This window comes from Ambystoma mexicanum, chromosome 11 (assembly GCF_040938575.1).
Source record: "Ambystoma mexicanum isolate Mex_15411 chromosome 11, UKY_AmexF1_1, whole genome shotgun sequence".
NCBI lineage: Eukaryota > Metazoa > Chordata > Amphibia > Caudata > Ambystomatidae > Ambystoma > Ambystoma mexicanum.
In genome coordinates this window covers 157,946,357-157,968,425 of record NC_090934.1, presented here as the reverse complement: position 1 = coordinate 157,968,425, position 22,069 = coordinate 157,946,357, and positions in this window count along the sequence as shown.

The following is a 22,069-nucleotide window of genomic DNA, read 5'->3' as shown; positions in this document are numbered from 1 at the left end:
TTCCTTAAACTGAAGCAATTAAAACGAATTCTACCCTTTATTCCTCAGGAGCACCACTCTCAAGTTGTTGCAGGCTGCCTTAACGGCAGTATTGATTACTGTAATGCCATTTACCTTTCTCAGCCTCTATACCTAATTTACTGACTTCGGGTTCTGCAGAATGAGGCTGTTCGACTTGTTAAAGGCATTCTGTTTCGTCATCATGTTACTAAGGCTCACCAATCTTTGCATTGGCTACCTGTCTCTCCGCGAATTAGGTTCAACGGCTCTTGTATTATACATCGAACTCTGAATGAGAAAGGGTGCCTACAGTATTATTGTGCATACCCAGGTATTGTAAAGAGCGAGTGGACAGTAGAGCTTTCTCTGTGGCAGGGCCGAAGCTCTGGAATATCCTCCCAATAACACTGTCGTACCTCAGATTTCTAGTTCTTCAATAAGGGATTAAAAAACTATCTGTTTGCATGACTGATTTCTGTTTCCTTGTGTAGCTTACTGCGTCATGATACCCTTCTGGTGATAGCCCACATTATAAATGTCTGATTGATTGATTGAGTTGGAATGGCTAGCAATATGGTGTGCCAAAGATCTCCAAATTACTAGCTGTCAGGGATGAAGTTCAGCCTCATCCCGGATCATGCCTCACTCATCTTTTTGGCCAGAGCAAAAGAGACAAATGAGAGATTTATGTGGTGGCTCCTGCTCTTCAACCCTATGACTTTTCTGTAGTGCGCAGAGGAGTACACCACCAGGCTAGCATGGATTACCTCGGCCAGTATCCTAGTAACGGGGGCATAGGTCACCAAGGAGAAGAAGGGGAGGGAGATATGTTAGAAGGACTCATGCCCAGCTCTTGGGACCTGGTGAGTGAGTCGTGGGGCCAAGTGCCTCTTCCAGCTAATAGATGAGGACCACGGACACATTCTGGGGGCGGGGGTGCCGAGTCATTTTTCCCTGCTGCCCATCATTTTGCATGGGACAGTTGCATGAGACACCCCTGATGGACTCGCTTCCCAAGTAAGAAACCCAAACACACAGGGCCCTATAGGTCTTAGATCTTATAGGTGCTCATTTAAGACTAAAAGAGTCAAAGGCAAGTTGACCCCATTATAGAAATCCCCCCCAGGACTGCCCAACAAGATCTCGCCTCGTTTCCTCCCGGACTCAATCCTTAACTCGGTTAAGTAATTGTAATTGTCAATTCATAGAGAGCTAAAGCTCCAAATAGTAAGAACCATTCCTTCAACAAAGGCCTCCAGCATTGGCCATAGAGACTCAGCTACAGAAAGAGGCTGAAGGAAGTTGCTATGTGAGCCTAGACAGCGCTCTAGCCGACACCCGCTTCCTCACTGACACCAGTGGTCGAAGTGAGCTGGCCGGGTTGGGAGTGGTGCTCCTCTACTTTTTTTAATTAAGCTTTACTGATCCTATACTTTTATTTTAAAAGTAAACCATTCCGGAATGGTTCGGTTTTAAGATAAAAGTGTAGGAAGAAGTTAAAACTTGCACTTCAGTGCACTTCACTGAACGTTCTCTTAAACAGCAGGAACATGTGTTTGAGGGTATGTATTGTGCAAGGGAGGGGGTCTGGTGATGAGGTTTGTGGGGAGCAGGGGAATGCCTGTAGGGAACATAGTTCCACATCTTCTTTTCAAACACTTCGACCACAGACTGACACCCGCAGAAATGGCAGTCGCTTATAGTGTGCAGCGACCACATATGCAATGTGTAGGCCCTTCTGCAAAATAAATGCACGGCTCCATATGCGCTGACAATGCATACCATATAGATCATAAGCTTAGAGTGCTGGGAGCGACAGGAGAGTGCCAGTATTGCATACAAAAAAAATATTCTGTTCAATGCACTTAGAAGCAGGAAAACTAACTAGGGACACGCCTTACCGCTCACATAGCATGCCACTGACCCACACCTCGCCATCTTGTCTTTCAAATGGCAGACAGACATTTTCTAAGTTCAGCCCAGCCTCTGTAAAGTTTATTAAACACAACTGAAGCAACCACAGTCAAACAAATGCGACCCATCAGTGATTCACAGTCACAGGCACATCCACTCACTCAAAGTCCAATACAGGGGCTGAAAGGAGAACTGCATACAACTCAGAGCCCACATTTAGTGTATTTGAGAGAGGCGTTGGAGGAGTGTTGCAAGGTGATACCGGGTGTGTTTAGGTGGCATGCAGTGGGGAAGAAGTTAAGAGGCGGTGGTCATAATAGGAGGCTGTTGTAGCAAGGAAGGGGTGGTAGGTAACACCAGAAGGAGGTGGCAATGAGGAGGAGGTCAAAGGAGTTCATAACAAGGGAAAGGTACAATAATTATAAATATAATTGTTATTTTATAACTTGATTTATACCAACGAGTGGTTTGTAAGCGCAGGATTAGGATTCAAACCTGTGTTGCTTCGAAGACAAGCGCGTTGCCCCAATTCCTCAATAGTTGCAGAAGCTGGTGATAAGGAGGAGGTGTGAATATCAGATGGAGTAGGTGGGGACAGTTGGAGGAAGTCGTTTTATGGAGGAGGTGATACCATCAGAAGGAGTTGATAACAAGGAGGAGGTGGTGATAGTTGCAGAAGCTGGTGGTAAGGAGGTGGTGTGAATGTCAGAAGGAGGAGGTGGGACAGTTGGAGGAAGTGAGTTTATGGAGGAGGTGATAACATCAGTAGGAGTTGGTAACAAGGAAGAGGTGCTGATAGTTGCAGAAGCTGGTGGTAAGGAAGAGGTGTAAATGTCAGAAGGAGGAGGTGTGGACAGTTAGAGGAAGTGGGGTTATGGAGGAGGTGATAACATCAGAAGGAGTTGTAACAAGGAGGAGGTGCTGATAGTTGCAGAAGCTGGTGATAAGGAAGAGGTGTGAATGTCGGAAGGAGGAGGTGGGGACCGTTGGAGGGAGTGGTTTGATGGAGGAGGTGAAGCCATCAGAAGGAGTTGTAACAAGGAGGAGGTGCTGATAGTTGCAGAAGCTGGTGATAAGGTGATGGTGTGAATGTCAGATGGAGAAGGTGGGGACAGTTGGAGGAAGTGGGTTTATGGAGGAGGTGATAACATCAGAAGGAGTGGGTAACAAGGAGGAGGTGCTGATAGTTGCAGAAGCTGGTGGTAAGGAAGATGTGTGATTGTCAGATGGAGGAGGTTGGGATAGTTGGAGCAAGTGGGTTTATGGAGGAGGTGATAACACCGGAAGAAGTGGATAACAAGGAGGAGATGCTGATAGTTGCAGAAGCTGGTGATAAGGAGATGGTGTGAATGTCAGAAGGAGGAGGTGTGGACAGTTAGAGGAAGTGGGGTTAATGAGGAGGTGATAACATTAGAAGGAGTTGATAACAAGGAGGAGGTGCTGATAGTTGCAGAAGCTGGTGATAAGGTGATGGTGTGAATGTCGGAAGGAGGAGGTGTGGACAGTGGAGGAAGTGGGTTTATTGAGGAGGTGATAACATCGGAAGGAGTAGGTAACAAGGAGGAGGTGCTGATAGTTTCAGAAGCTGGTGGTAAGGTGATGGTGTGAATGTCAGATGGAGGAGGTGGGGACAGTTGGAGAAAGTGGGTTTATGAGGAGGTGATAACATCAGAAGGAGTTGATAACAAGCAGGAGGTGCTGATAGGTGCAGAAGCTGGTGATAAGGAGGAGGTGTGAATGCCGGAAGGAGGAGGTGGGACAGTTGAAGGAAGTGGGTTTATGGAGGAGGTGATAACCTCAGAAGGAGTGTGTAACAAGGAGGAGGTGGTGAGAGTAGGAGAAGATGTAGTAAGGAGGAGGTGGCAACAGCAGAGTGATGTGATAATAATGCTGACGTGGTAACATCAGAAGGCGGTTACAAGGAGGAGGTGGTGGCAGTTGGAGTAGGCGATGGGTAGGAGGTGGCAACAAGAGAAGAAGGTGATAACAATGAGAATGTGTAACAACTGCAGAAGGAGGTAGCCTGTAGGAGATGGTGAAAGGAGGTTCTACCAATGAGGAGGAACTAGCTAGACAGAGCAAGAAGGGATGAGGCGGCTGGACTGGCCTGAGGCAGGTGAGAACGAAGGGTGGAGGAACGTGCTATAGGCTGGAAGGGTAGAGAAGGTGCAGCAAGGACATTAGAAATGAAAGGGGTGCAGCAGGAAGTAGAAGACTAGCACACTATCTCACCGTAGAGGAAGTTGAGTGTGGTACTGACCGACACTCTTGTCATAAACTCACTCTGCTGGAAAAACTACAACTAGATCTCCCCTGTTGGCAGAAACAGCAAGGTTAAGTGAGAAACGACTAATTCACAGTGTGTGACAGGCTCGAAGGACCCCGGAGAACCCTACAATTGTACAGAAGAGCATAATATAAACTCTTAAATTGTATAGACTATTGCTGTGACATTCCGAGGACACTTAGCGTTTGGGAAACCCTGGAGAACCTGCACCACCACCGATGAGGCGAAACGCTAGTATCACACCCAGTGTAAGAGCTGTTTCTTTTATTTTGTATGTTAGGGTTTTTCCGGTGCATTGTGTGTGATACTGACTTGTTTTGTTTTTTGTGTGTAAAAGAGTCTTTGTCCTATACTTATTGTCCTGTCACCCTGCCCAGCCCATGAGGCCTGTTAGCTGCAAATAAGCCCTTACCTTTCAGACATCTGCTTAGAAATAACAATGCACCTGCTTAACAGGACTGCGCCAGCACAAAGAGATCCCTGGGACTGTGTTATGGGTGGAGGGGCAGGTAGTGGGTGAGAATGGCTATAGCGGCTAGCATGGGCAGAGGTGGTAAAAAGCCGCGTAAAAACACCAAACAATGCCCGCATGTTTGTGTCCCTCCATATTTTGACTTCCTATGCCAACAGTTGTGGGATATAGGCAGTGCTTACAGCACCACCTACTAACCAAAACTAAAAAATGGGGTCCTGTCATGATGTTTGGTACCTCAGAAGTAAGTAGAGTGATGAGAAAGCTAATGAATAGATATCATTAATATTATAGGTGAGCATTGAAACATTAAGCTCCAAACAGTGTTGTCATTTCAAATCATTTAGTAGCGAAGGAAAGACACACTTTGACCGCCCCAATTACAAATATAGGATGTGAGAATGAATGACTTTTCACCATTTCATGGAACTTTTTTTGTTTTTAATCGTCTTTATTGAAATCTTTGAACTTTACTATGTCCGTGAATAGTGACTGATGAGTGGCACGCAGAGCCGGCTATTAACACCAGCAAAGACTTACGCCATACTTCCTTTCAGAGGGACTGCAGGCAGATTGGTGAAGGAGACGGATTGTAAAGCAGTTCACTGGGGATTGAAGCAAAACCACAGAGCAGACAACAACTCCCTTCAGCTTCCTCTAAACGTTCGCCGTGTCTCCAGGGCGACCGTAAGCGTCAGGCTGGGTCTAACCTAGCACAGGTGCAGATGACGACATCGCGGCTCTCTAAAGAACTGCACAAGGAAGTGATCGTGAACCAGGAATAGATAAGGCGAGCCGAAACCTCAAACGTCAGTCACTACAGATGGAAATGCAGATGCATTGTTTGCTTGTTAGTCGTGAATGTCTGAAAGAGGAACCACCCCTGGACTGCGAGACGTGAACAGATGCGCGTTCACAATTTGGAAAAGTCAAACGGTCCTGGTTTGTCTTGGTGGGTTTGCCACAGGCCATCTATGAGGCGAAACGATTGACTGGAAAAATAGAGATAGAAGGGGGCGGAGAAGCAGATGCCATAGGAAAGGGGTGCTGGCAGGAGGGTGTGCACAGTGTGGTTTGCCTTCTCTCCCACCCAATGCGCACCCATACTTATTACAAAGGCTTTCCCTACCCACTACCCACCCATCAACAGCAAAATCACACCCATCCAAGACTCTTTTCGCTGGTGCCCATCATCCCCAATGGGCTGTGAAGCTGAGTGACAGCGAGAGAAACAAGCATTAGCAAGGCAAACAATTTGGGCACTATTAGTCCTAGTAAAAAAATGGCGTACGCCCACTAGTGGACAGTGAAAGTAGTGCAGGTGCCGGTCCCAGATGCCGGCAGCAAAGGATAGCGTAGACACGTGTTGGGTAGTATTTCTACTCCTTTATCCAGAATTGGATATCATCTCCTAAAAGCAGTACAGGAGAGTCCGTTTAGGAGGCCACTGAGTAAGACCTTTGCTGGTTTACTGGTTTACCCTGCTCGTCTTTCCTTGTGATGACTGGATTATGTTGTTGGGTTGGAATCGATAAGGAGCGTCCGGTTATTTTATGCCCCCCCCCCACCCCAAGTTATGGAACCCTAGCCCATTACCCTGGAAACACATGGAGGTGTCCCTCTAGGAACGCACAGGAAGGGTAGGGTCTCAGTGACAAGAGATATGCCAGAGGAAAGAGGGGTTTGCAGATGGTGTCAGGCTAAGTGGGTAACTGATGTAGCCTCGGGGGTCTCCATGTGGTTCAAATACCATTGTTCCTGGCCTGTACGATGTATAATATGCTAATACAGTGTCCCCAAATATCTTATCCATGACCGTGCCCTCTGGTTTGTGGACATTGGAATCAAATTTTCCTCTCTGTAAGGGACTTCCAATTCCTTCCTTGGAAACTAAGAGAGTATGTCGACTGTTCTTAAGGTGGATTTTTGGAAACCGCCCTGTGGGCAGATTCTGGGAGGCCACTCGATTCGAATGAACAGAAAAAAAACACTTGTGTTTAGCCAAACTCTATGTGGGTCGTGTGGATGAGCAGGCAGCAGGGTGCTAGAGTGGTGAAGGGTTCAGTTACCACATAGAGCACTCTAATTAATACAGACAGAATGTACAAAAATACAGTTATTTATTCATGCCTTTTGTTAAGTTAAGAACACTTCTTGATACTGCACAGATTCCATGCAAACGTAACATTTTCACAGGTCAGGTTATATGTGAATCAAACAATATTCATCAATGACACATTTAAATTAGCGACTGAATTAAAGTTTATATTGATTCATCTTTTTCAGCTGCACCTAATATATGGTCTGAACAAAATTGGCCTGAATATAATCCACGGGTTATTGGGCCTATCAATTACTATTATGAAAAAAAAGAAGGAAGGAGGAGTGAAGTTTACAGGTAATCATAATGGATCTTAATCTATAAAGATTGCCAGCAGCTGCAAGACTGTGAGCTTTGGACTAATTAGACATTACATTTCCTATTACTGAACTATATGAACAAGTTCCAGAATATTCAGGTGATTCTATACTGGGACAACAGTCTTAGAAATTGATTTTCAGAAAGTACTCAACAATGAGTACGCCATGAGGTATGCCTCAACCATTGCCTCATCCATCCACTAACAATGTACACCATAAGCAAAAAGGCTCTGATACCACACATGCGGCACCAAATAGCTAGCACAGGGTCACATAGGTAGCACTTATGGGAGACTGGTGTGGCACAGGGACAGATGGTCATGCACCGGTCCTGTTTATTCATTCCAAGAACTTGGGACACACAACAGTCACAATATGGGCGGTTTCAACCCGATGTTTATTGTAAGGTATGCGGTATGGGCACATTGTCTATCTCTCTCAGCGATAATATTTCTCTTCTTTTCTGTTTTTCTCTTTCAGGTGGATTCTGAAATCCAGTTATACATTCAGTGCACATGTCTCTCCAAGGAGAATTGTAGAATAGTAATGTCATGTCTAGCCTAGACAAAGCCGTCTTTTAGGTGAAACATTTGCACGTGCACCAATCGGTAAATCTTGTCGTTTTAGGGGTGCACGAACACTGAGTGTCCAAGAAATAGATTAAAAATATATGTTTTGATTATACAAACAATAAATCACAAATGTAATGGTTTCAGAGTATACTGATTGATAGCTCCAAACTGAGTGTACATGTTTTGGGGTGCTTGCTCTATTATGTTTTCCTAGGCTGTTGTAGGTGTTACAGTTATCTTCCCCCAACAAACAGTTGACCAAGATATAGATCCATGTTTGCTCATGTAGGACAACAGTTGCACAGACTTAACAATACATTTGCTCAGGTTGGCGCTGCATACCGTAACACAATGCTTTGCATTCCAAAAAAAGACATTTTGTATGAACCACCTTTCGACAAATTTCAACCATTGGCCACAATCATCTTTTTAGAGATTTATCATTAATCATTATGTACAAGTTGTGTTTTAAACAATATTACATATAAGGCTGCGTCTAGGAACTTAATCAGATCAAAAAGAAACTTAGGCTCAGAGTAATTGAAAATGAAAGCAATAGCTTCTTACAAGAGCTAATATTGTAAGCCACAAGTATGGTTTAAGCCACATCAACCTCTCAACCTTATAGAATGGGCATAACAAGAGAAAAAGTACCAGATCTTCATCCAACCCCATGTCACATTGGCATTTCGAAGAGGCCTTATGCTAACTTGTTCTTTTGTAAAACGGAAGCAGATTTAGCCTGGTTATAATCAGTAACCTCCTCCCTGCAGGTGGGTTGACGCCGCTGATAGGATCAGTGGCTAGGAGACTCCGTTTAGCCTCCACATACAGTGTGAGTGAAGGCAGTGATTGCCCGATATCTGCAGCCGCCACCAACGCTCTTTCCCTAGACCAGAGTTTCATTGCTAATTTTACTGGGACTGTGTTGACCGCCCCGTTTTCAGCTGCGCAGCGGTCCCAGAGGCTGTGCCCTATCTTGTACCATGCAGATTTGTGCACACCCAGGACAGCCTCCATCAAGGCAAACCCTAGCTGTACTTTTGGGTTTTTTGAAAACACAGTTTTTATATGGAGAACTATCTCAGATGTCTATTCTGTGCCATTGAAACCATGCTCTTTAGTCCTAATTCAATTCGTAGCACACTTCTCAGGCACCTTGGTGGTAAACCCAGAACTTGATGCCATAATTTGTTATGGACTACTGTCATCCGCAACCGCTACCGCGGTTGGCGGCTCCTTCCACGTTGGAGGCTCTCCGGCAGGTAGAGCTATTTAGTCCTTTCTTTGTATCTAGGACCACACCCAATCACAGCACTGCCGGCAGTTTATCTGTCATCCAAGTCCGACAGTCGCTGCGTTTCAACCGTTGCTGGCCCTCACTCCAGCGGCTCTGTTTTTGCGCTCCCCAGCGTTTACCCTCTGCTAGCCTCGACTTGCAGCGCGTCTCATTTGTTTGCTCACTCCTCATTCTTGGCATAGGAGTTCTTTTCTTCTTACCTATTTTGCTTTTACAGCATTTTGTAATCGCCGATCCTTCGGCTCTTCTTTGTTTTTTCTCTTTCTAGACTCGCCGCTCTTGCGGCGGGCGTGTTATTTTTATCCTTTCGCTTTGCCGCCTTTTTTCTCTCGCGGCTCTCCAGTTTTCCTTTTGTCTCTGTCCATCTGCTTTTCTCTTCTGTCTTTTCTCACCGCTCCCTCCTTATCCTTGGCCTGGTGCTTTCTGCCCATCTTTGGAACATTGGATATCCCTCCTGAGCCTCTACCGAGGGAACACGCTTCAGCTTCCAGTTCTATCGTCCTACTCCACGTACCAGAACTTCCTAAGGGTTTTTTCCCACTTGTGGGTTTTTCCCTTTTTTTCCGGCCTGTTCCCGGTCAAGGGGTCCCAGGACGGCTGTACAGTCAGCGGTCACTGTGGCTTCTCACCGAGACAGGCAAGTGCTACCTAAAAAAGAACGGGATTACCTGAGCCGGAGAAATCTACAGAACACCGGTGACTCTGAGGATTCAGGTGAGGAGAGTGTGGAGGGAAGGAAAGAGAAAGGGAAGACACAGCTTTCACAGCCACATAAATCACAGATTGAAACGCCTATAAGGACCAAGATGTCTGCCGAAGAACAAGTCCAAGAATTATGGAAGGCTTTTCAGGCCATGTCACTTGAACTACAAGGGGTAAAGTCGGAGAATGCCCTTCTAAAACAAATGGTAGCGGTCCGGGAACCCTCACATCCTCCGGAATTGCCCCCTATGACTCTTTCGTCAGGAAGATTTGATGGCTCACCCAAGAGGGTGAAGGAATTCCTGGAAGCTTGCAATGTATATTTTACTTTCAGACCACACACCTTCTCTACAGATCAAGCCAGAGTAGGCTTCATGATCTCCAATATGATAGGAAATGCTTTAGCCTGGGCTACTCCGCTAGTTACGAGCAGCAATGCCATTCTACAAGATTGCTCAGGTTTCCAGAACCTACTGAAACAGACGTTCGAACGACCTGAACTATCTTTTACGGCAGGGGAGGACCTGCTGGATGCCCGACAGGGGGCACTGGATGTGCTGTCATATATTTCCTCTTTCAAGACACTGGCGGCAGGAGCAGGATGGTCCGAACAAGCACAATACGCTGTATTCCGAAGAGGGTTGAGAGAGGAGATCAAAGATGAACTAGCCAGATCTCCACGCTCTCCCACATTTCCAGACTTACTTGCTGCCGCGCTCCACATTGAGTACCGTCTCCAAGAGAGACGGACAGAACGTAGGAAACAAAGAGGACCAGGAAATCCCATGAACCCTCCTTCACACTCTCCTTCTGGACGATTCACCTCTACTCCAAGCGAAGAACCGATGCAGATCGGAGCTACCAGAGCACCTCTATCATCAGCAGAGAGAAGGCGAAGAAGAGAAAATGGGTTATGCGCCTATTGTGGTTCCGATCGACATGTACTGAAGGATTGCTCTGAAGTACCGGAGAAGAAGGTGGGAAACGATTACCCTCGGCACCAATAGGGACGGGCAGCCGGGGGTATTCAGATCTTTTTCAGCGTCCCTATGTCACCCTTTCGGTATCGGCCTCAGAATCCCAAGAGGATTCCAGACTGATGGTACTATCTGTCACCTTGAATTTGAATGGAAGACTGGTAGAAACATTAGCCCTATTGGATTGTGGAGCGGCCGGAAACTTCGTGGACACTCTGTGGGCAGATAAGATGGGGCTCACACGGATAGTACGGAAAGTGGGTCAGAAGGTAGAAGGAGTGGACGGTACACCTTTGTCATCCGGATTAATCACACATACCACAGAACAACTCTCCATGGTCATCAACCAACACACAGAAAACTTGCAGTTCGACATCATTAGAGCAGCACATTTCCCCATAATCTTAGGTATTCCCTGGCTGCGCCGGCACAATCCGTATATCGATTGGACGGAAAATCGACTAAGCTTTTGCTCTACGTACTGTTCGGTACACTGTTTTCCTCCCGATACCAGGGCGGATCAACAATCTATCAGAATTCTCTCCAAGGATCATATTGGTATTCACACGCTTCCTAGTTTCTGTGCAAGGTATTTCGGGGTATTCCAAGAGAACCTTCACGCTCAGCTACCTCCTCATAGACCAGAAGACTGTTCTATCGATCTCGAACCTAATGCACTGGTACCATTTGGGCGCATGTTCTCTCTCTCTCAGGCCGAGAAGAAGGCATTAAGGGTCTATCTTGATACCAACTTGGAGAACGGTCTTATTAGACCTTCGAAGTCGCCTGCCGGCGCTTCCCTGTTCTTCATTAAGAAAAAAGACTCGACTGATCTTCGACCCTGTATCGATTATCGGGGCCTCAATAAGGTTACAATCCGTGACCGGTATCCCATGCCACTCATAACCGACATTATTGAGGCAGTACAAGGGGCTCGAATTTTTACAAAATTGGATCTCCGAAATGCTTATCATTTGCTTCGCATCTCCGAGGGGGACGAATGGAAGACGGCTTTTCGGACTCCATTCGGTTTGTTTGAGTACAGAGTGATGCCGTTCGGCCTAGTAAATGCACCGGCTATATTCCAAAGGTTTATGGACAGGCTGTTCTCTGATCTGCTGTCAGTCTCTGTCATCATCTACCTCGATGACATTCTGGTTTTCTCCCCTACCCAGGAGGAACACGTTCAACATGTCACACAAGTACTGTCTCGTCTTCAGAAAAATCAGTTGTTAGTCAAGAGCGGGAAGTGTAAATTTGCAGTATCCTCAGTTCACTATCTCGGATTCATTCTTTCAGAGGAAGGGGTGGCCATGGACCAAACCAAGGTAGATGCTATTCTGGATTGGCCAGCTCCTACTTCAGTCCGAGAAGTCCAGAGATTCCTAGGATTAGCCAACTACTACCGCAGATTCATTTCAGACTTTTCAGAGGTAGTATACCCGATTACGCGCTTACTCAAGAAGGAGGCTATTCCTTTTTTTTGGTCGGAGGAAGCAGAGAAAAGCTTCAATTTTCTAAAAAGGTTGTTCTGTACTGCTCCCATTCTCCAGCATCCGGATCAATCAAAACCTTTTGTTCTGGAAACAGACGCGTCTGCGGTAGCAGTTGGAGCAGTGCTTCTCCAGCTGATTCAAGGATCGGAACACCCCGTAGCCTACATGTCAAAGACCCTTTCTCCCAGCCAGCTCAACTATTCGGTACTGGAGAAAGAACTTCTGGCCATGAAATTAGCCTGTGAAGAGTGGCGACATCTCCTGCTAGGAGCCAGACATCCTTTTCTGATCAGGACTGATCATAAGAACCTCAAGGTATTACAAGACTTAGAATGTTCAAATTCCAGACAGGCCAGGTGGGCACATCACTTCGCACAGTTTGAATTCCAAGTCTCGTATATCCCGGGATCCCAGAATAGTCTGGCGGATGCCTTGTCCCGCAAAGACTCTACCAAGGAACACCTGGAAGTAAAGAGGGAATCCATGTTCAAACGAAACCAAATTCTGGCCTTTGTTGGTTCTTTCCTCAAAGAAGTGAAGACTGCCCTCACTCAGGAAAAACTTCAAATACCCTTACGTAACACCTCTCCTTTTCAACAAAGAGGTGACTGGTTATTCTACAAACAGAAATTGTACATCCCCACGGGTCCTCTTCGTTCAAGAATTCTAAAATGGAGTCACGACTCTCGTTCGGCCGGACATAGAGGACCTGAGAGTACCTTGGAACTTCTCTCTAGAACATTTCTTTGGCCAAATGCTAGAAAGGAGACATGCGAGTATGTCAACACTTGTCCGATTTGTGCCAGAGCCAAGTACCGCCTAGGAAGACCATTGGGTCTGCTTACTCAGGTCGAACTTCCAACGCGCCCTTGGGGTCTTATATCGACCGATTTCATAGTTGATTTGCCGGTTTCGGAATCCTGTACCTGCATCATGGTCACCGTAGATGCTTTTTCAAAGTTGGCTCATTTTTCTCCCCTTCCGGGTCTGCCCACTGCGGCTAAAATGGCGGAGGTTTTCTCTCGAGATATATTTAAGCTACATGGTCTTCCCGATAAGATAATCTCGGATCGGGGAAGTCAGTATATCTCAAAGTTTTGGACCGCCTTCTGCCACCGTTTGGGCATTGAAAGAGCTCTGTCTTCAGGTTTTCACCCCGAGACAAATGGGCAGACGGAACGCCTTAATGCAACGCTGGAACAATACTTAAGGTGTTATATTTCTCAACATCAGGACAACTGGGTATCGCTGCTTCCCACAGCGGAATTCTCATACAACAATACTAGACATTCCTCTACTAAACTCTCTCCTTTCTATTGCACTTATGGGGTTCACCCTCGTGCCGTATTTCCGGAGGTTCCCAGTTATACTAACTCCCCTACCGTGGAAGAAGTATTAGGAAATATCAAGGAGGCCCAAACTTCTGCTATGCGGAGTTTAGAGATTAGTAGAAGACGGACTAAATCCAGTGCCGATCAACATCGGAAAGAATGTCCTGGTTGGAAGCCAGGGGATCAAGTGTGGTTGTCCACCAAGTTTCTACCTAGATGGACAAGGCCTTCTAAACTGTCTCCTCGTTTTCTGGGACCTTTCACTATTCTCTCTAAAGTGAATCCGGTAGCGTTCCGCCTTCGGCTTCCTTCCTCTCTTCACCGCATTCACCCGGTTTTTCATTCCTCTCTTCTCAAACCTTACCATCCCGATCTCCACCAGAGAACCATTCCCAGATCTATCCTAGCACAGTCCTCGGAGCCTGAGGAATATGAGGTATCTAAGATCCGTGATTCCAGGTATTATCGTGGACGTCTTGAGTACCTTCTGTCCTGGAAGGGATACCCGGAGTCGGAGGACTCATGGGAACCGGCTTCTCAGGTTCATGCACCAAGGTTATTGGCTACTTTTCACCGCCGCTATCCGGGGAAGCCTGGGGCGGTTAGGTGGGGAGGGGGTCATACTGTCATCCGCAACCGCTACTGCGGTTGGCGGCTCCTTCCACGTTGGAGGCTCTCCGGCAGGTAGAGCTATTTAGTCCTTTCTTTGTATCTAGGACCACACCCAATCACAGCACTGCCGGCAGTTTATCTGTCATCCAAGTCCGACAGTCGCTGCGTTTCAACCGTTGCTGGCCCTCACTCCAGCGCCTCTGTTTTTGCGCTCCCCAGCGTTTACCCTCTGCTAGCCTCGACTTGCAGCGGGTCTCATTTGTTTGCTCACTCCTCATTCTTGGCATAGGAGTTCTTTTCTTCTTACCTATTTTGCTTTTACAGCATTTTGTAATCGCCGATCCTTCGGCTCTTCTTTGTTTTTTCTCTTTCTAGACTCGCCGCTCTTGCGGCGGGCGTGTTATTTTTATCCTTTCGCTTTGCCGCCTTTTTTCTCTCGCGGCTCTCCAGTTTTCCTTTTGTCTCTGTCCATCTGCTTTTCTCTTCTGTCTTTTCTCACCGCTCCCTCCTTATCCTTGGCCTGGTGCTTTCTGCCCGTCTTTGGAACATTGGATATCCCTCCTGAGCCTCTACCGAGGGAACACTCTTCAGCTTCCAGTTCTATCGTCCTACTCCACGTACCAGAACTTCCTAAGGGTTTTTTCCCACTTGTGGGTTTTTCCCTTTTTTTCCGGCCTTTTCCCGGTCAAGGGGTCCCAGGACGGCTGTACAGTCAGCGGTCACTGTGGCTTCTCACCGAGACAGGCAAGTGCTACCTAAAAAAGAACGGGATTACCTGAGCCGGAGAAATCTACAGAACACCGGTGACTCTGAGGATTCAGGTGAGGAGAGTGTGGAGGGAAGGAAAGAGAAAGGGAAGACACAGCTTTCACAGCCACATAAATCACAACTACATCGAAAGGCTTACAGTTGCTGTGGACCCAAATCGCACTGCCATACAATATCTGAGATGTCACCTTGAGTTCAAAGACTTCTGTGCACTTATCTAGCCTGTGGACTCCGAATGTAAAATAAAATCTCTGTAGCCCTTTATGTCTAGCCTTAGCTCTGTCCGCTGCTTGTCCAAAGTCTGTTCCTTGAAAACATTAGGCCCACATAGATATATGAGTCTGTGAAACCAGATGTTATGAAGAAGCCTGGTTTGTTATCATTAGAGAATCATTACCCATTTAGGGTTTAGTTATCCATCATTCTGATTAGTGTGATATTAGTTATCCATTATCCACATATTATGTAGCTATTTGATTTGCTAGAGAATGAGGCCTGTTAGATTTGACGTGCCTTGGTGGAGACATGTAGAGATATGTTATACGTATTATGTATGCATTTAAAGACACGTATGAGTGTGCACTTAGAATATGCATTGATCATTGAGTATAGCGCTTGCCATTGAGAGAGAGAGAGAGAGTAAACGATAGAAAGCATGAGGCCTATGGCATTTTGAAGCCATCCTGAATAAGACAGACAGAATAGAAGCACCACTCGGTTCTGCTGAGAAATGTTATGAGTTACAGTGTACGAGGAATGCGTAAACAGTTTGGTTGTTCAGACACAGATAGCGTGACCCTTGCCTTAGTAGAGAACAGAGAAGGGCTGGCTTATCAGGCGTGCCTGGCTGGTGTTCGCAGACAGAGAAGGTGGGGGCCAGAGAGCGAGGAGCTTTGCCTCAGAAAGAGACATGCAAGGAGAGAGGGAATTCAGTGGAGTGAATAGAGGAATATTGAGGGAGATGGTATGGTAACACGTAACACAGATAGCATATACAAGATAGACTGAAATGTCACGATGACAAGAACACGCAGTGCATCACAGACTTTCTGCCACTGCTCGGATTTAGAAATGCTGACAGATAGAAAAAGAGTGCATTTTAGCTTAGAGAGACATGTAACCATAGAGATGTATGTACGTCATTGAATAGTATAACCAGAGGTGAGGCTTTGGGAGTTGTTAGTTCTAGATGGAGATGTAGATGGAGCTGACTCTGACTCTGAGAGAGGCGTTTGGTGTGGCATTGATGGAGGCATTGGCATACAGACTTGGCAGATCAGCTTGGAAGAGTTTGAGAGCTTGGCAGAGGCATTGAGGCAGTTCGAGTGACCAGACTGGCAGAGAGAGTTGGCAGGAAGACCAGACCACTGAGAGGCCAAGGTGAGGCCCTGACTTACTGGCTGGTTGCAGAGTGGAAAGCTTGCACATGGCAAGAGGGGAGTATTGAACTGAATAAGACACGTGCCAATAGAGAATTAGGAAAGACACTCACACAGAGCTTTTGGGTTTGATAGGATGGGGAAATCAGACAGGGGTTGTCTTAGAGAGAGAGAGTGAAGTGTGGTGTGGATTGTAGAGGAATGCTGAATGCTGCCATTTGCCATATGTATGAATACACTGGATAAGTTGCTATTAGATTGCTTGCATTAGAAGCCTGTATGTAAAATGCTAGAAATCAGGATGGGAGATCCGTAGACAGCTGTCTTGTTTTGAAGCTATTTTATTTTGCCTTCAAAATGATTTTGCACAGATAAATCAAATTAAACATGTACAGGACTTTCGATAAGCACGAAAGTATGGACAGACGTTTTTTCTTAAGGGAAATACAGGTGAGTATAGTCCTCTTGAATTATCGAGAGACAATTTCCACAGTGGTGCACGAGTATACAATGCAGGTAGGTAGTGACATAGAACTTGTGCAGGGCGTGACCCAGGACTGTAGTAGGTCCGGGGGTATTCAACAAAATAGTGTACACAACACTATCCATCAACACATATATACAAAGGTTGTGCCACAAAACATCGACACAGAGGTGTTTCGCCAAAACAGGGCTGGGTAAGGGCCCGTGGTGGCTCTAGAGCCACAAGGAGTGCAAACGCTATTTTTTGCATTCGCTCCTAGAGGCCTAAGGCTGTATTTATTGGCCAAGGAGACCCGGATCATATGAGTCTTCCCCTGCTCACTGCAGACATGGTTCCCAGAGTCCGGTACCAATAACAGGACTCCAAGCACAGCGTCCCCGCTGCACCACTGCAGACGATTACCTATACGGACAGCACCACTACCAGTGATCATCCTGATGAAGGCCACCACGGGCCCGACCCAGCCCTGTTTGGCCGAAACACCTCTGTGTCGATGTTTTGTCGAAGTAACACCAAACGTGTTGCTATATAGGGCCTGCCTGTGTTATATTATTTTAGTGTTTAATTATTTAATTGCCACTTTAAATGTGCTCCTGGTATGATAAAAAAAAAACTCTTATTGCGTGTCTCAGCCAGTTGATTTTATAAGCCATATCTTTGTCAGTGCCTCTGCCTGAAGTATTGTCTTAAACAAGCAATCACAAAGCCAACAGGTTTTTCTTGTGTATAGGTATTAGGCATTTGCCAAGCAATGCCATCAGATGCTGTGTACTTGCACCATTTTCCAGCTGTTTCTATCTTATGGCCAGGTGGTACCCTTATGGCCGTGCCTGGCAAATGCCTATCCATGCCTAATCAAAAGCCCAAGCTGTTTGCTTTGTCAATGCATGTTGGTTTTCATTTGTCTCCCGAAGTGAACATGTATATGCCCCGATGTGAGTGCCTTTCTTGCTACACCTAGGTAATCAAGCTGCACCTCACTGAGTTGGTCCAACAAGGCCCTACCTGAAAAAGATAGGCTAGGATGGCAAGTATGGAACAGTTTCAGATCTTCTCATGCATACTTAACAGTGGGGCTCCGACCTTAATAGAATGTATCTTTGCCTGTGTAGAAGCAAGTCTGCCAGAACGTCTCATGATTCAAACTAATTACGGACTTGATAAGCTGAGTAATTTAACAGAGTTTGCATTCCAACAGAGTACATCCTGTGCATTGTGGGTATTGTTTGGAAAATATAATGTAAATCCTGGTGCTGGGTGTTTAGGCAGTGTCAGAATTACTTAAAGAGCTCTTTCATAATAACACAAAGAGAAGAGCATTTCCTATAATGTTGCGTGCAGAGTATAAAAGGGGTACATCTTTAAAACTAAAAAGCAGTATTTAAATATTTACTAAAGAGTGCAATCAGAGGAGGATTTAACATTTGGACCTAGGACAAATGCCCATGACCCCTTGCTCTGCCTCTCTCCCCAAATAGGAACAACCAGGGCTGCACAGGCCCTCCCACTGAGGTCGTATCTTTTTAACGTGTCTCAGGGTAAACTTATTTACAACAGGAAGTGATTAACAGAAAGTAATTAGAGATGAGAAAAGGCAACAGGTAGTGACCATTGCTGTGGCAGTTTTTTTCTTTCACTTATATAGGGTTTTAACAAGCTATTTAAGTGTGATTGTTGGGTGATTAGGATACAGAACAAGCGTTGTGAAACAATGAGCTTGTCTTGCATTTGATTTCACTTTATGTCTGCATGAGATTTTTTGTAAATTGTCATTAATGTCTATGCTGGAGCCTATATGCTTCCATTCAGAATTGGGAAGCAAAGCTACAATCATAGGGGGTCATTTCCCAAGTGAAGTGGAGTGTAAGAAGTGGCGATAAATGCATGTATTGCCACTTTTTATGACCTGCAGGATTATGTATGATTTCATATGTGAGGTTGGAGACTAGAGGTCCCCCTGCCAAATCAGATTGGTTTTCCACCAGCAGGCATTTTTATGTTGGCAGAAAACCAATGGATTCCTCTGGGATTCGTCTGATATTTACACCTGGTAAAAGCAGGCAGATTCCAAAGGAATCTATTGTGGTTTGCTCCCACAATCATTAATTGTGGAATTGATTTACACTTTCACAGACACGTAGTAGAAATGAAAAGAGCAAAGGCGATTTTCGTCTGTGTTTTTACCTTTCCAGTACCTGGTTAAAACAATTACAATTAATGAGTTGCCCCTTTTGCAAAAAGTGCAAACAGGAGTGATCCCTTCCTGTGCAATTTAGGATTTAAAACGAAATGCCCCTCTTACGCTTTTCATCAACACGTTTCAATAATGATAAATACATTGGCAGGTTCATTTATCATTTGACTTGTGCATTTAAAAGTAATCTGTATAAAATTAAGTATTATTGTAGGTATTCAAAACCAAACTTCAACACATATTTGTACCAAGTTGAGCTTGGAAGATGCATGGTCAAGTATCTAATTTCAGGCTAGGCTCAAATTCTGGCTTTAACACTCAACCAAAGTGTGTGATCCTGTACAAATCATTTAATTTCACTATGTCATAGCTGCTAAAATTAGGTGCCCCTAGAAGGGATTCATTTTGTTTATAAGCTATTCCAAACGCCCCACTCATGGTTTACTAGATGGGCAGCACAAGCATTGGAACCTGCCAAGAACACACACACACACACACACACAGACACACACACACAAATCTTTCTTTGAAAATATCAGGCTGCATTTATTGAACAAAATCGTGTTCTTCAATAGCAAATCAAAGTACACACATCAAACAAAAAGTCATCATGGACAATTGCATATTATAACAAGTATGTACCAAACAATGATGTACAAGGGCAAGGCAGGGGAGCAAGTCCCTCTCCTCCCTGCCACACCCCACCCGGAGTGATACCAGGAGGCCAGAAACCCCTCAAGCTGCACAGTCTGCCTCCCCATGCAGCTCTCCCATCCCTAGCATTCTTGCCTACATGCTAGCACTCCCTCAGTTCAATTAAAATGAGCTGCAAAAATGAAACATAATTTTCTAAGAAACTAAATCTTCTATTCCTTATTTCAGTATTCTGTGAGAGGGGTCTATCTTTCACATACGATGAGGGACCACAAGCACCTGCTCTGGGGACCCTTGGGAGTAGCCACAATGTTCAGGAAGGCATTGTTGGGCGAACACCATAATCTGAGATGCTACAAAGACTGGGGGCCTCGCTTGCTCAGCCTTCTCAGAGGAGCTGGAGGATGCATCAGCCTCGATGTTCCCGAGCCAGGCTAAGAAATACATGCTGGGGGCTGGTCGAAGTAGGTGGGAGTGGAGGTAAAAGGGAATGGTGATTAGGGGAGCTGAAGGATGTTTGCTGGGGGTGAAAGCTGGAGGAGGATAGAACATAATAGCAAGGGAAGAGGAGATGGGAAGGGGAGATAGGTAGATTGATTTTGCAACACTATTTTCCTTGCTTTACCTTCTGCTCTGTACTGTTTTTTTTTATTTGTATAGAGGGGTGTAAATGTATTTTTCCAGATCTGGGAAGACATTTTTGCTGGATCACGGATCTGGGAAATCTGGATCCACGTCAGCATGTTCTTTAGGATGCTCCTAGACCCAAACCCAATGGAATTTGGGCCCCCACTTATCACAAACTTGGCCCACCCAGATGAATATTCCTTGAGCCGGGGCTGTGGCACAGACACAGAGGGTCTATCTGTCCGAGAGAAGAGCCTTAAAAAATGCCTACCGTGACTGGTTGAAAAGATGGCGCTGGTCTAATAATGATGCAGCCTGTCAGTATGGCAACTATCCTTCGACGTGGGGATTTGCGCAGCATATGGGCCATTCTAGGTGAAGCGAAGGAAAACACCAAACACACTATGACGAATCCCATTAATGGCTGTGAATGGATAAAGTATCTGGGACAGTGTAATACTGCTATTCAGGGTTCTATACCAGCATGGGTAGATGTCAAGCCCCCAGGTATTGCAATTAAGATCATGGAGGAGGATATGTACAAGAAAATCAAGAGCCTGAAATCCTCCTGAGCATCTGGCCCTAATGGCTTGGCTAATATTGTTCTGCGTCATAATTCCTACTTCTGGTCTTCTCTACTTAAAATACTGTTTGACACCGTGCTCTCTGAAGGCAACATTCCTAGTTCTTGGCAAACCACTAATCTGGTTCCGATTTTGAAGAAAGGCTCCCCTCTAAACCCTGGTAATTATCGATTATTATCTATGTTGGATTCTACCGGGAAATTATTTGCTTCATTTCTTCTTAGAGAACTCCAGCAATGAGTAGAACATGGTAACATCTTGGATAAATTCCAAAGTGGTTTTTGCCCTAATTATTCAACGGTCCATAACTTGCTCCTGCTTGACTTTATGGTTAAGCAGGCGCAAGGGTTAAATATTCCTCCTTTGTATGCCACCTTTGTTGATTTCAAAGCAGCCTTTGACACGGTTAGGAGAGTCCTGCTGCGGAGCAAATTAGAACTACTAGGCTGCCCAGCAGGCCTACTCAATTTTCTGAGACAACTTCATAATAACAATACTGTCTGTCTTAGGCTGTATAACAGAGGGACAATGGCACCCCCTGTTATACAAAATGTTGGAGTCAAGCAAGGCTTTGTTACGGCACTGCTCTTGTATAAACATTTTGTTTATGATCTACCTGAATACCTGTCTCAGATAAAAGACTGCCCCTTGAAAATTGATGACTCGCATTGTATGGTCCTGGCATACGCAGATGATCTGGTGCTACTGGACCATACATTCAGTGGTATCCGGCATATAGCCAGGGGACTTTGGGAATATGCGGAAAAGAATGGGCATGTCATCAACAGAGAGAAAACTCATTTTATCTTATTCACTGCGAAGCGAATAACAAGACCAAGACTGTTGATTCAGAACAGTGAGATCATATATACCTCGCAGTATAACTACTTGGGAGTTGAGTTTGAGTCAGTTAACAGCTTTACAATGTGTATTGAAGCCTGCACAAGAAAAGCAGCACAGCTGACATCATTAATTGGTCAGTTTGCAAGAAGAAGGGCAGGCTATTCGTTGCTTGGTATAAGGCAACTATACTTGCACTGTTTAGTTCCTGTGGTTACCTATGGTTTGGAGACCCTGATTGAAATTGACCTAGAATGTCTTCAGTTAATTGAGGGTAGATTCTAAAGAAAGCTATTAGGTCTGCCAAGATGTGTTCCCAGGGCTATATTGATACTAGAATTGGGTATATATTCTCTCAAATCAACAGCCCTGAAGAAGAGAGCTATCTCATACATAAAAATGATGAATGGACCATTGAATCCTTTATTAAACAGCCTGGGTAGCACAGAGCAGAG